We start from the raw sequence: 13,439 nt of genomic DNA, 5'->3' as shown, positions 1-13,439 counted from the left end.
ACTCCCTGCTCCTGCACGCGGTTGGACTCCTCCACCTGCGTCTGCAGCTGCTGGAAGCCGGCCGTTATCTCTTTCACTCGTCCCTGGATCCCTGACTGCATCAGGTCTATGGGTGGGTGTGGGAACCCCAGGAAACAGGGACCCATCTGGGCGGCAGCTGGTTGCGGGGGCCGGTCTGCCCTCCGACTGCCTGGCCCTTCAGCTGCTCCTACCTCTACCTGCTTGTCTGGAACAGAAGTATGATGTTCTCCAGTGAGTGTCCCAGAAGCCTCATCGCTGAAGTGACCAACCGAGGTGAGAGTCTCTGCGATGGTGGAGGGTGGAGAAAATAGCAGTGGCGTAATGTCAAGATCCTCATCAGACCCGAAGTCCGGGGTCCCCTGGGGTGGTGTGTCCTGTCCGTGTGTCCCCTGTGTGTGGATGTCCTGACTGTCCGTCCCGTGTGTGGGTGCCCTGACTGTCTGTCCTGTGTGTGGGTGCCCTGACTGTCTGTCCCGTGTGTGGGTGCCCTGACTGTCTGTCCCGTGTGTGGGTGCCCTGACTGTCTGTCCTGTGTGTGGGTGCCCTGACTGTCTGTCCCGTGTGTGGGTGCCCTGACTGTCTGTCCCGTGTGTGGGTGCCCTGACTGTCTGTCCCGTGTGTGGGTGCCCTGACTGTCTGTCCCCTGTGTGCTGGTGTCCTGACTGTCTGTCCCCTGTGTGCTGGTGTCCTGACTGTCTGTCCCCTGTGTGCTGGTGTCCTGACTGTCCGTCCCGTATGTGGGTGCCCTGACTGTCTGTCCTGTGTGTGGGTGCCCTGACTGTCCGTCCCCTGTGTGTGGGTGCCCTGACTGTCTGTCCCGTGTGTGGGTGTCCTGACTGTCTGTCCTGTGTGTGGGTGCCCTGACTGTCTGTCCCGTGTGTGGGTGCCCTGACTGTCTGTACCGTGTGTGGGTGCCCTGACTGTCTGTCCCCTGTGTGCTGGTGTCCTGACTGTCTGTCCCCTGTGTGCTGGTGTCCTGACTGTCTGTCCCGTATGTGGGTGCCCTGACTGTCTGTCCTGTGTGTGGGTGCCCTGACTGTCTGTCCCGTGTGTGGGTGCCCTGACTGTCTGTCCCCTGTGTGCTGGTGTCCTGACTGTCCGTCCCCTGTGTGTGGGTGCCCTGACTGTCCGTCCCCTGTGTGTGGGTGCCCTGACTGTCTGTCCCCTGTGTGCTGGTGTCCTGACTGTCCGTCCCCTGTGTGTGGGTGCCCTGACTGTCTGTCCCGTGTGTGGGTGTCCTGACTGTCTGTCCCGTGTGTGGGTGCCCTGACTGTCTGTCCCGTGTGTGCTGGTGTCCTGACTGTCCATCCCCTGAGTGTGGGTGTCCAGGGTTTGTGTGTCCTGTCAGTCCATGTCCTCGCTGTAGGTCCCCTGTGTTGTGGTGTGCCGCCTGCCTGTCCCCTGTGTCTCCGTCCCCTGGGTTGTGGAGTTGTGACTCAACTGGGCCGAAGGGCTGTTGCTGTGGCTGCCCACCCCATCGCTGAATAAGTCCCTGGGGAGTTTCCGCCCTGGCACTGGCTGGGGACGGTCTCCGCCTGATGGCCCGCGTCGATCCCTGGGTAATTGCCACCCTGGCTGGGGGCGGGCTGTATCCGCTAGGCCGGGTCGATCTCCATGTGGTCCTGCAAGACAGAAGGTGAGGGAAGGGGGCAGGGGAAGGTGTTGGGGGAGGAAGTGGGGGCAGAGAGTAGGTGAGGGCCAGGCAGGGGGGTCTCACTTGGTGGCGCGCCCTCAATTTCGGCATCGGCAACCTCCCGGTCCTCGGGTCTGCCTGCAAAGTCAGTGCCCTCTCTTCATGCACGGTGAGGGGGTGAAATTCAGATGGACACCTCCGGTCCTGGCATGCTCTCGGTTGTTATGGGCACACTTCTCCTGGGGAGGGGGAGGGGGGCACATAAAGATCAGCAGTGTTAGACGGACAGATACATGCAGCCCAGCAGTTGGGTCTATGTTGGCATCGGTTCAGAGGCCATTCTGCCAATATAGCTGGTATGGGTGGGTGCAGCCATGTGGGTCACAGCTGCGGTTGTACCACCCCCCATGTAGAGGGGGATCCGGTACCGCATGTGTGTGTGTGTGTGTGTGGGGGGGGGAGGGTAGCCAGGGGCATAGTGCTGGGTACTCACCCTGGCTGCCCTGACTAGGTTGTTGAATGTTTTGTGGCACTGGTTGCCTGTACTGGGTGTAATGCCTACGGCGCTGACTGTTTTGCCCACCTCCTCCACAGACGGCGGGCGGTGTTGGCTGCGACCCCGCGGCCGTGTCCGGGGTACAGGGCCTCCCTCCTCTGCTCCACAACGTCCAGGAGCGTCTCCATATCCCGGTCCTGGAGCCTCGGCACTGCGTGGCGGGCGGCCATCTTCCAGCGTTGGCCTGTGTGTACAGGTGGCGTCTATTTGACTCCGATGCGGCACAGCGTCAATTATGCCGTGCGCGTCTATGACGCCGTTCTGGGCCGCGCTGTCGCGCTTCCCATGACGCCCTTGCTGGCCCCTTCCATTGCACAGTATAGGCACACTTTTGGTTGGGTCGACGCCGGAGTCGCTCGCTTCGGTTGTGACGCCGGCGTCAACATTTGGCGCGATATCGGAGTATCCCGGCCCTCATATTTCAACTCAATTTTTCTTGACAAAAATGAAAATGGGATTGAGATGCTTTTTCTGCCAATTTTTTATTGTGCAGTTTATGATATTAGACTCCATGTCAGCTACAAACATATTGAGCTGCATCTTATTGAATGCTTTCTGAAAGTCAAAATATAAAACAGCTACCACATTGTTTCATTCCCCTAATTCTGTTACATTCGTAATAAATTCCAATCTGTTTATTTATTGATGCACTACCTTGTACAATGAAAGCTGCCTTACAGTTATTGGCTTTATTCTCATTAACTGGTTTTGAATTGTTCCATTTGCAATATAAGCTGATACTTCTTTTCCCACTACAGACGTAAAACCAAGCGTGTAATTCCCAAGTTTAGTCTTCCGATTTACTTTGAAATTGTAACATCAATGTGCGCTTATCTCACCTGCTGCTACTTCCATGTACGTAATCAGCCATGAACATTTTCAGCCCTGCTTCCTGTACATTTACCTTAATTTCTTTCAGAGCTGTTGAAATAAATTCCATCTTATTTATTCTAACACTCCAAATTTTGAATGGTTTCTTTATCGCTGATTCCTCTGCTTCGGTGCATTCTTAATTCCTCCGTTGGGATTGCAACAATTGTTCTAAGGAGGCCAAAGATAATTTAGAGGGTGATCCCCTGGTGAGCACTGCAAGAATGGATGCTTGGCAATGAATGACCTGATCAGGCTCAACCGGTAATAGCCCCACCATTAAATGGCATCATGGTAGCAGTGGGCAAATGGTAGCATGATGGTTAGCATTAAGGCTTCACAGCGCCAGGGTCCCAGGTTCGATTCCCGGCTTGGGTCACTGTCTGTGCGGAGTCTGCACGTTCTCCCCGTCTCTGCATGGGTTTCCTCCGGGTGCTCCAGTTTTCTCCCCACAAGTCCCAAAAGACATGCTGATAGGTAACTTGGATATTCTGAATTCTTCCTCTGTGTACCTGAACAGGTGCCTGAATGTGGCGACTAGGCGATTTTCACAGTAACTTCATTGCGGTGTTAGTGTAAGCCTACTTGTGACAAGAAAGATAACCCATCTGAATGAACTCTTGCACGAAGAATCACCATTCAGGTCAGCAAGCAATATGTGCCCATGAGATTACTCCAGCCAGAATATCAAAGGAATTAAAGATTAACGAAAAGCTGCATTGTTTACATATTGCTGACGGAACTGTTAAAGAGCAAATCATCAAAGCAAGATCCAGAAATTATCAAGAATTAACAAGAAGCTGATATCAATCTACATCAGACACTGTCAGTTTTCAGAGTGTCTATAACAAGACTTCCGAAGTTATTTCTTGCTCTGTTAGGATATATCAATCTAAGAAAAAACTTTTGCAAGCTTCAAGCTGATAAGACATTTTTCGTGGTTTAATAGAAAGATGAAGTATTGGCAAATTGTGATAGTCACCGTAATTTAATCTATAATATAAATACTTCGTAGTCCACAGTCTTGATACACTCAAGTGTTGTTCAAATAACTAAAAGTGAATCTGTCTGATGAAACTGGGTTTGGTTTGACGTAATTCTTTTTATTTAATCACAGGATGCAGGCATTACTAGCAAGCCCACCATTTATTGCGCATCCCTAATTTCCCTTGAGAAGGTGGTGGTGAGCCGCCCTCTTGAACTACTGATGTCTGTGGGAATTGAAATGTTTCATGGTAGTTTTTGAGACAATCAGTGCCTTGCTTGGCCATTTCAGAGAGCAGTTAACAGTCAACCACAGAGCTGTGGATCTGAAGTTGCAATGATACCAGATACTCAATATCATACATCATTCCATTGTGGAATAATTCCCAGCTAATTTAGCCCCCTCCATGGCCTGCAGGGACCACATTTTGGAGAGGGCACATCTGGAATATAATGCAGTTTGTGCTGCACACTTAACGAAGGAGACAGTGAAAGTTCACAAAATTGGATTCTGAGATGGAGAGGCGTTGTTCTACGATGAGAGGCTGAGTGAAATGGGCCTATATTCTCTGGAGTTTGGAAGAATGAGAGGTGATCTCATTGAAACATACAACATCTGAAGGGGCTTGATAGAGGAGACACTGAGAGAAAGGCCTGAAATTCACGCTCGGATGCATGTGACTGATGGGTCAGCCGTGTTGACTCCTCCTATCCTCAAAAGTCCAAAAGTTGCAACATCATGCTGGCTGGCTAATTACACACCCTCCTCCTTCCCATCTCCCATGGACAAGGGCTGCAGGAAAGAGGAGTGTGCCGGAGGTTTAAATGTGACTGTGACAGAGCGCAGAAGAGACCGAGGAGTTGGAAGAGGCACAGGGAGCTGAGCAAAAAGAACATAGTGATGGCAGCACCGCCCGATCAACCCTCCAGGTGGGAGAGCAATGCAGCTGGGCACTGTGCCCCTCTCTTGGGCCAGTGCCTGTGCATTTCTGTGGAGGCGGTGACGGCCAGGTGGGGCACCCTCATAACAACCCACCCAATGAAGGGGACCTGTGCAGAAGTGGCAGCCCAGGTCAATGGGCAAAACATGATGGGCCGCACCTGGATTCAATGCTGATAAATGTTCAATGATCTTCTACGCTCTACTTGGTAAATACTGAGTTGGCATGGTTGAGTGTGGAGAGATTTGGAAGGGTGGCCATCCTTAGTGGTGCTCAGGGGGGCAGTAGGAATCAGAGTAACAGAAGACACATTTGCCTGTTCGTGATTAGGCTGGGAGACAAGACCAGAAGCCCTCGGTCCATCTCAGGGTCAGGTGTTCAAAGTTGACGGGAACTTCAATGTTCACGGAGATCGGGGGCCCGCAGAATCGGTGAACCAGTCCCGATTTCTTGTGGGAACATGAATTCTCCGCCCCCGAGCCGACCATGATTTTGGCGTCAGGGTGCGGAGAATCCAGCCCATAAGTTTTAAGGAGCATCTTAAAAGAAGAGAGGGCAGTAATGTGGTGCAGTGGTTTAGCGAGACGAAGCAGCTAAAAACATGATTGTCAATGGGGCGCAATTCAAAATAGGGCTGCACAGGATTCCAGAACTGGAGGAGTACAGATGGCTCGATAGCAGGACAGGGGAAAAAGACAGTGATAGAGAGGGACCAGGCCATGGAGCGATTTGAAAATAAGGATGCGTATTTTAAAATTGAAGCATTGTCAGACCAGGAACCAATGTCGGTGAGCAAACACAAGACACAGGGTGATGGGTGAATGGGCCTTGATTCGAGTTAAAATATGGGCAGCAGAGTTTGGATAAGTCCAATGTTTCTGTTAAGTTTGTTACAACTGGTGCGCCAGGTAAAGTCTCCCAATTTGTTACCCTCCATCTCCTCTATGGGAACTATCTCAGCATAGCACAGTGTGTAGTACTGTTGCTTCACAGCTCCAGGGTCCCAGGTTCGATTCCTGGATTGGGTCACTGTCTGTGCGGAGTCTGCACGTTCTCCCTGTGCCTGCGTGGGTTTCCTCCAGGTGCTCCGGTTTCCTCCCACAAATCCCAAAAGATGTGGTGTTCGGTAATTTGGACATTCTGAATTCTCCCTCTGTGTGTACCCGAACAGACGCCGGAATATGGCGACTCGGGGCTTTTCACAGTTACTTCATTGCAGTGTTAATGTAAGCCTGCGTGTGACAATAAAGATTATTATTATTATAATTCAGTAAATTCCGGATGGGATACCTCCAAACTGTTTTGACCCCAGGAGAGGAGGGATAAACTGGCTCCCTTTCTTTATTGAATCCCCTCGGTTTGTCATCAAAAGTTTATTTTAAAAGGAGTCCCTTCCCTAGTGGATACCGTTCCCCAGTCCAAATATATTTATGTCTTTAAAAGGAGACAATTTAACCAGGCGTCCTTGAGTTATAAAAATCACCCTGGGCTGGCGTCAATCCCGCCCCCGCCGTGTCCCGAATTCTCCGGCCCCCGAGATTCGGCGGGGGTGGGCATCGCACCGCGCCGGTCGGCGGGCCCCCCGCGGCGATTCTCCGTCCCGCGAAGGGCCAATGTCCTGCCGCTGACAGGCCTTTCCCGCCGGCGTGGTTTAAACCACCTCTGGTACCACCGGGATTGGCAGCGGGGCGGGCTGCGGGGTCCTGGGGGGGGGGGCGGGGCGATCTGACCCCGGGGGGTGCCCCCACGGTGGCCTGGTCCACAATCAGGGCCCACTGATCGGCGGGCGGGCCTGTGCCGTGGGGGCATTCTTTTTCTTCCGCCTCTACCGTGGCCTTCACCATGGCGGGGGCGGAAGATACCGCCTCCCCTGCGCATGCGCCGGTATGACGTCAGCAGCCGCTGACGCTCTGGCGCATGCGCGGACTTCCGCCGGCCGGCGATGGCCTTTTGGCTCCGGCTGGCGGGGAGCCAAAGGCCGTTCGCGCTGGCCAGCAGAGCGGGAACCACTCCGGAGTGGGCCTAGCCCCTAAAGGCGTGGAGAATTCCGCACCTTTGGGGAGGCCCGACATCGGAGTGGTTCACGCTACTCCGTCCCGCCGGGTCCCCCCGCCCCGCCGGGTAGGGGAGAATCCCGTCCATGGTTTTATTCGACCAATTTGGAGCTTCAGAATTATGATGAATTGAGGTTGGGAATTTGAAGATGCAGTGATAAATAACACCTTTGGAGCACAGGTGGATAGCAAATCAACATTTGTGTCTGTGTCAGCTCTTTACTGAAGCAATCCAAAACTAGTGTAATTGTCCTACCCATTACCCACACACTTGTATCTTACTCTGCTTCAAATATTTGTCTTTTAAGGGATGCCACACTATCCGCCGTACCCATTCCCTCTGGTAAATCATTCCACGATCCAACAACAACAAATTGCTTGAAGACATTTTGCCTAATTTTCATTCTCACCACTTTAATCATAATTTAAATTGATGGCTATTTATCCCTGAATCCCCAACTAGAGGAAATAGTTTTTCCCTATTAATTTCAGCACAATTCCTCTGGTGTTAAAAATCTGTTAAAATTCCTTTTAGTTGGCGCGATCTAACTGAAAAGAGTCTGTTCTGGGTGGGATTAGTAGGGTCAGTGCCGGGAATGATCCTGCTATCTAACGGCATTCAGCTTTTTTTTAGAATTCCAGTTGGGAACCTGCACCCAGCTTCTTTTCCTGCACTGAGGAGCTCCGGTGATGATGATGCGACCCGAGTTAATCTTTTTAATTGTACCAGTGTACCATAGAAGCCCTACAGGGCAGCACGGTAGCATTGTGGATAGCACAATTGCTTCACAGCTCCAGGGTCCCAGGTTCCATTCTGGCTTGGGTCACTGTCTGTGCGGAGTCTGCACATCCTCCCCGTGCGTGCGTAGGTTTCCTCCGGGTGCTCTGGTTTCCTCCCACAGTCCAAAGATGTACAGGTTAGGTGGATTGGCCATGATAAATTGCCCTTAGTGTCCAAAATTTCCCTTAGTGTTGGGTGGTGTTACTGGGTTATGGGGATAGGGTGGAGGTGTTGACCTTGTGTAGGGTGCTCTTTCCAAGAGCCGGTGCAGACTCGATGGGCCGAATGGCCTCCTTCTGCACTGTAAATTTGGTAAATTCTCAGTGCAGAAGGAGGCCATTTAGCCATCGTGGTTGCACCAACCCTCAAAAGATAACCCTATGTCGGCCCACTCCCCGCTCTATCCCCGTAACCCCACCTGCACATTGGTGGACACTAACGGGCAATTTTTTTTATCATGGCCAATCCACCTAACCTGCACGTCTTTGGACAGTGGGATAAAACTGGAGCACCCGGAGGAAACATAGATGGGTAAAAATCCAAACCTCACACAGACATCCATCCAAGGCTGGCATTGAACATGGGTCCTCGAGCTGTGAGGCAGCTGTGCTAACCACTGTGCCACCGTGCAGCTCAGTCTGCCACTGTGCCGCCCAGGGTAATTTCTGATATGCCGGAATCATGTGTACAATCTCCCCAGTCCTGCATCTCAATCCTGGTTTTAAACCAGGATGTTCACCTCGAATAACTGCAATCACACTAGGGTATCCTTCATCACTTATATCAGATTTGGACAATTTCTCCAATCCCACATTGGGATTGAGCAGATTTAAATCAGACCAGATGATACTGTGGTTACTGAAATTGCATCAGACAATTCCCAAACTGAAATTGTACCAGAGTAATTTTCCAACAATATCAGGGCATTTTCCCCCGCCTCAATAGTCCCAGTCAAGATCATAGCATGATCCCTAATACTGGAGGTAAACTATTGAAAGTGCTTCAGGGTAATTGTTCCTGATATTGGAATTAAATCAGGCTAAGCCTCCACAGTTTTTCCTAAGCGTATTTCACACACACACACTTTTTACTCCTTTGGGGAATAATGGAGGAAATGGTGGAAGGATTTCCGAGCTGATGATCAGCCCGTTAAACCACATTCTGAACGCCCTTTCATGGTCATCAAGTCCTGGTGTTGGTCTCAAACCTGGTGCTTCTGGTCCAGAGGAATGGAAGCTACCACTGTGCCAAAAGAGCCTCTATCTTCCACAGTGTAGGAGGCTTACAGAAATTATATTGGAATGAGTATCAAATACTGGAAACATACCAGGAAAACATATGGCTCTTAGGGTCTCAATCCTCTCATCTTGTCACCACGGGTATCTAGAAGTGTCAGGATTTATTTTTATGAACTGAAGATCTGTTCTTAAGCCACTCTGGTCAATGCCACAGGAATTAAATGAGAGTCAGCGTGTCTTTTGTTTGAACAAGGCAGATAATTCTGGTCCATAAATATGATTTAGTTACTTCTGCTCTGCTTATGCCATTTTCTCAAAGAATAAAGAAAGGTCAGCACAGGAACAGGCCCTTTGGCCCTCCAAGTCCGTGCCGAACATGCTGTCCGACTAAGCTACAATCTTCCACACTTCCTGGGTCCGTATTCCTCTATTCCCATCCTATTCATGTATTTGTGAAGATGCCCCTTAAATGTCACTATCGTCCCTGCTTCCATCACCTCCTCCGGCAGCGAGTTTCAGGCACCCACTACCCTCTGTGTAAAAAACTTGATCGTACATCTACTCTAAACCTTGCACCTCGCACCTTAAACCTATGCCCCTAGTAATTGACACCTCTACCCTGGGGAATAGCCTCTGACTATCCACTCTGTCTATGCCCCTCATAATTTTGTAGACCTCTATCAGGTCGCCCCTCAACCTCCATTGTTCCAGTGAGAACAAACCGAGTTTATTCAACCGCTCCTCATAGCTGATGCCCTCCATACCAGGCAACATCCTGGTAAATCTCTTCTGCACCATCTCTAAAGCCTCCACATCCTTCTGGTAGTGTGGCAACCAGAATTGAGCACTATACTCCAAGTGTGGCCTAACTAAGGTTCTATACAGCTGCAACATGACTTGCCAATTCTTATACTCAATGCCCCGGCCAATGAAGGCAAGCATGCCGTATGCCTTCTTGACTACCTTCTCCACCTGTGTTGCCCTTTTCAGTGACCTGTGGACCTGTACACCTAGATCTCTCCGACTGCCAATACTCTTGAGGGTTCTACCATTCACTGTATATTCACTACCAGCATTAGACCTTCCAAAATGCATTACCTCACATTTGTCCGGATTAAACTCCATCTGCCATCTCTCCGCCCAAGTCTCCAAATGACCTAAATCCTGCTGTATTCTCTGACAGTCCTCATCGCTATCCGCAATTCCACCAACCATTGTGTCATCTGCAAACTTATTAGTCAGACTAGTTACATTTTCCTCCAAATCATCTATATATACTACGAACAGCAAAGGTCCCAGCACTAATCCCTGCGGAACACCACTAATCACAGCCCTCCATTTAGAAAAGCACCCTTCCATTGCTACTCTCTACTTTCTATGACCTAACCAGTTCTGTATCCACCATGCCAGCTCACCCCTGATCCCGTGTGACTTCACCTTTTGCACCAGTCTACCATGAGGGACCTTGTCAAAGGCCTTACTGAAGTCCATATAGACAACATCCACTGCCCTATCTGCATCAATCATCTTTGTGACCTCTTCGAAAAACTCTATCAAGTTAGTGAGACACGACCTCCCCTTCACAAAACCATGCTGCCTCTCACTAATACGTCCATTTGCTTCCAAATGGGAGTAGATCCTGTCTCGAAAAATTATCTCCAGCAATTTCCCTACCACTGACGTTAGGCTCACTGGCTTATAGTTCCCTAGATTATCCTTGCTACCCTTCTTAAACAAAGGAACAACATTGGCTATTCTCCAGTCCTCCGGAACATCACCCGAAGACAGTGAGGATCCAAAGATTTTTGTCAAGGCCTCAGCAATTTCCTCTCTAGCCTCCTTCAGTATTCTGGGGTAGATCCCATCAGGCCCTGGGGACTTATCTACCTTAATATTTTTCAAGATGCCCAACACTTTGTCATTTTGGATCTCAATGTGACCCAGGCTATCCACACACCATTCTCCAGACTCAACATCCACCAATTCCTTCTCTTTGGTGAATACTGATGCAAAGTATTAATTTAGTACCTCGCCCATTTCCTCTGGCTCCACACATAGATTCCCTTGCCTATCCTTCAGTGGGTCAACCCTTTCCCTGGCTACCCTCTTGCTTTGTATGTACATGTAAAAAGTCTTGGGATTTTCCTTAACCCTATTTGTCAATGACTTTTTGTCAATGATTTTTTACTGAATTGTGGTCACTGTTCCTGAAATACTCACCTACTGAAACTTCTACCACCTGGCCGGGCTCATTCCCCAATACCAGGTCCAGTACAGCCCCTTCCCTAGTTGGACTGTCTACATATTGTTTTAAGAATCCCTCCTGGATGCTCCTTACAAACTCAGCCCCGTCTAAGCCCCTAGCACTAAGTGAGTCCCAGTCAATATTGGGGAAGTTGAAGTCTCCCATCACAACAAGCCTGTTGTTTTTACTCTTTTCCAAAATCTGTCTACCGATCTGCTCCTCTATCTCCTGCTGGCTGTTGGGAGGCCTGTAGTAAACCCCCAAGATTGTGACTGCACCCTTCTTATTCCTGATCTCTATCCATATAGCCTCGCTGCCCTCTGAGGTGTCCTCCTGTAGTACAGCTGTGATATTCTCCCTAACCAGTAGCGCAACTACGCCACCCCTTTTACATCCCCCTCTATCCCGCCTGAAACATCTAAATCCTGGAACGTTTAGCTGCCAATCCTGTCCTTCCCTCAACCAGGTCCCTGTAATGGCAACAACATCATAGTTCCAAGTACTAGTCCAAGCTCTAAGTTCATCTGCCTTACCCGTAATACCTCTTGCATTGAAACATATGCACTTCAAGCCACCAGACCCGCTGTGTTCAGCAACATATCCCTGTCTGCTCTGCCTCCCAGCCATACTGGCCCTATTCCCTAGTTCCCCCTCAATGCTTTCACCTTCTGACCTATTGCTCCGGTGCCCACCCCCCTGCCATACTAGTTTAAACCCTCCTGTGTGACACGAGCAAACCTCGCGGCTAGGATATTTATACCTCTCCAGTTTAGATGCAATCTATCCTTCATATAGAGGTCACACCTGCCCCGGAAGAGCTCCCAGTGGTCCAGATAATGGAAACCCTCCCTCCTGCACCAGCTGTTTAGCCACGTGTTTAGCTGCTCGGTCTCCATTCTTCCAATCAGTTCTCAGTCCAATGATTAGCAGGTTAGAGGGATTGGCCATGCGAAAATGACCCCTTAGTGTCCAAAGGTTAGGCGGGGTTATCGGGTTACAGGGAGAGTGCGGGGAAGTGGGCCGAGGTGGGATGCTCTTTCGGAGGGTCGGTGCAGGCTCAATGGGCCAAATGGCTTCCTTCTGCGTTGTAGGGATTCAATGATTCTATCTTGCTGTGATTACTCTTCCCTCTTTCACTGAATCCCATCTGGTTAGAATCAGGGTTAATAATTGCCTGTGCAAGCTGCAATTCAGGAATTTGCGGACCAATGATATCTACCTCTGCACAAGTGGGTTGTCCCAAGCCCTGATGCTGCTCATGTCAATTGCACCACATCATGTACCTATGCTCTTCTTTGTCCATCACCTACCTCATGAAATGTTAACACCACCAATAACTTTATTGTGGCTCTCAAATAACATGTTCACGGGACATAGTTCTTCTCCTCATTCAACCTCATTATTTTTCTTTTGAGATAATTTATGCACCTTCTCCATTTTACACCGTTTCCGGTTAAGTAATTTGCACCACGGGTTTGTAGCACTCATTATATTTCAAATGTCTCCAGTACACTTCAGCATGAAAGGTCCTTCTATTCTCACAGCTTTCCAGGGCTACTGGCTGCGTGTAACCTTTTTAGGCTGCATATTAATTGCAAATCAGTTCAGGAAATGCAAATGCTGAACTGAAGCCAACATAGAATATTTATGATTTTTTATTCACTTGCAAAAAAGAGTCCAACCCCTTTGGAGCATTTCACGGTTGTAGTTTTATTAAAGAAATTAATTAAAGTATGAAGTTCATTTGCAAGAATAAATATATAAACACGTTATTAGCTAAAATGAGCCAGACAAATGTAATGAAATTCAAAACGAAAAGTACCCTTTGAGATTAGGTCTCCAAGCAATCAAAAGAAAATACAATTTGACGGGAATGTGCTGAGAAGTCGCACATCAGGTGGCTCTCCTCCCGCGAACCTGAAAAATATCTCTACTTTCCCAAAAAATACCCACAAACGATACAAATCATCCCCACACCACTAGCAAAGTGAAGAAAGAAGGAAAGATGACGAACAACAGCCAGTCCAGAGGACGAGTGGAGGCCGGGGGCGAAATTCTCCAACCCCACGCAGGGTCGGAGAATCGGCCGGCGGCGCCGATATTGCCGCTCCCGCCA

At 49.6% G+C, this 13,439-nt stretch overlaps 1 protein-coding gene across 1 annotated transcript in view; it reads right to left on the bottom strand.

Moving 5' to 3' along the window:
• Positions 1-13,439, bottom strand: part of LOC119964903 (astrotactin-1-like) — a 3,158,558-nt gene that overhangs the window by 1,279,735 nt on the left and 1,865,384 nt on the right.

Source organism: Scyliorhinus canicula, chromosome 4 (genome assembly GCF_902713615.1).
Source record: "Scyliorhinus canicula chromosome 4, sScyCan1.1, whole genome shotgun sequence".
In the NCBI taxonomy this organism is placed as follows: Eukaryota; Metazoa; Chordata; class Chondrichthyes; order Carcharhiniformes; family Scyliorhinidae; genus Scyliorhinus; species Scyliorhinus canicula.
The sequence above is the reverse complement of the archived record's forward strand: the minus strand, read 5'-3'. Positions and strand labels throughout refer to the sequence as shown.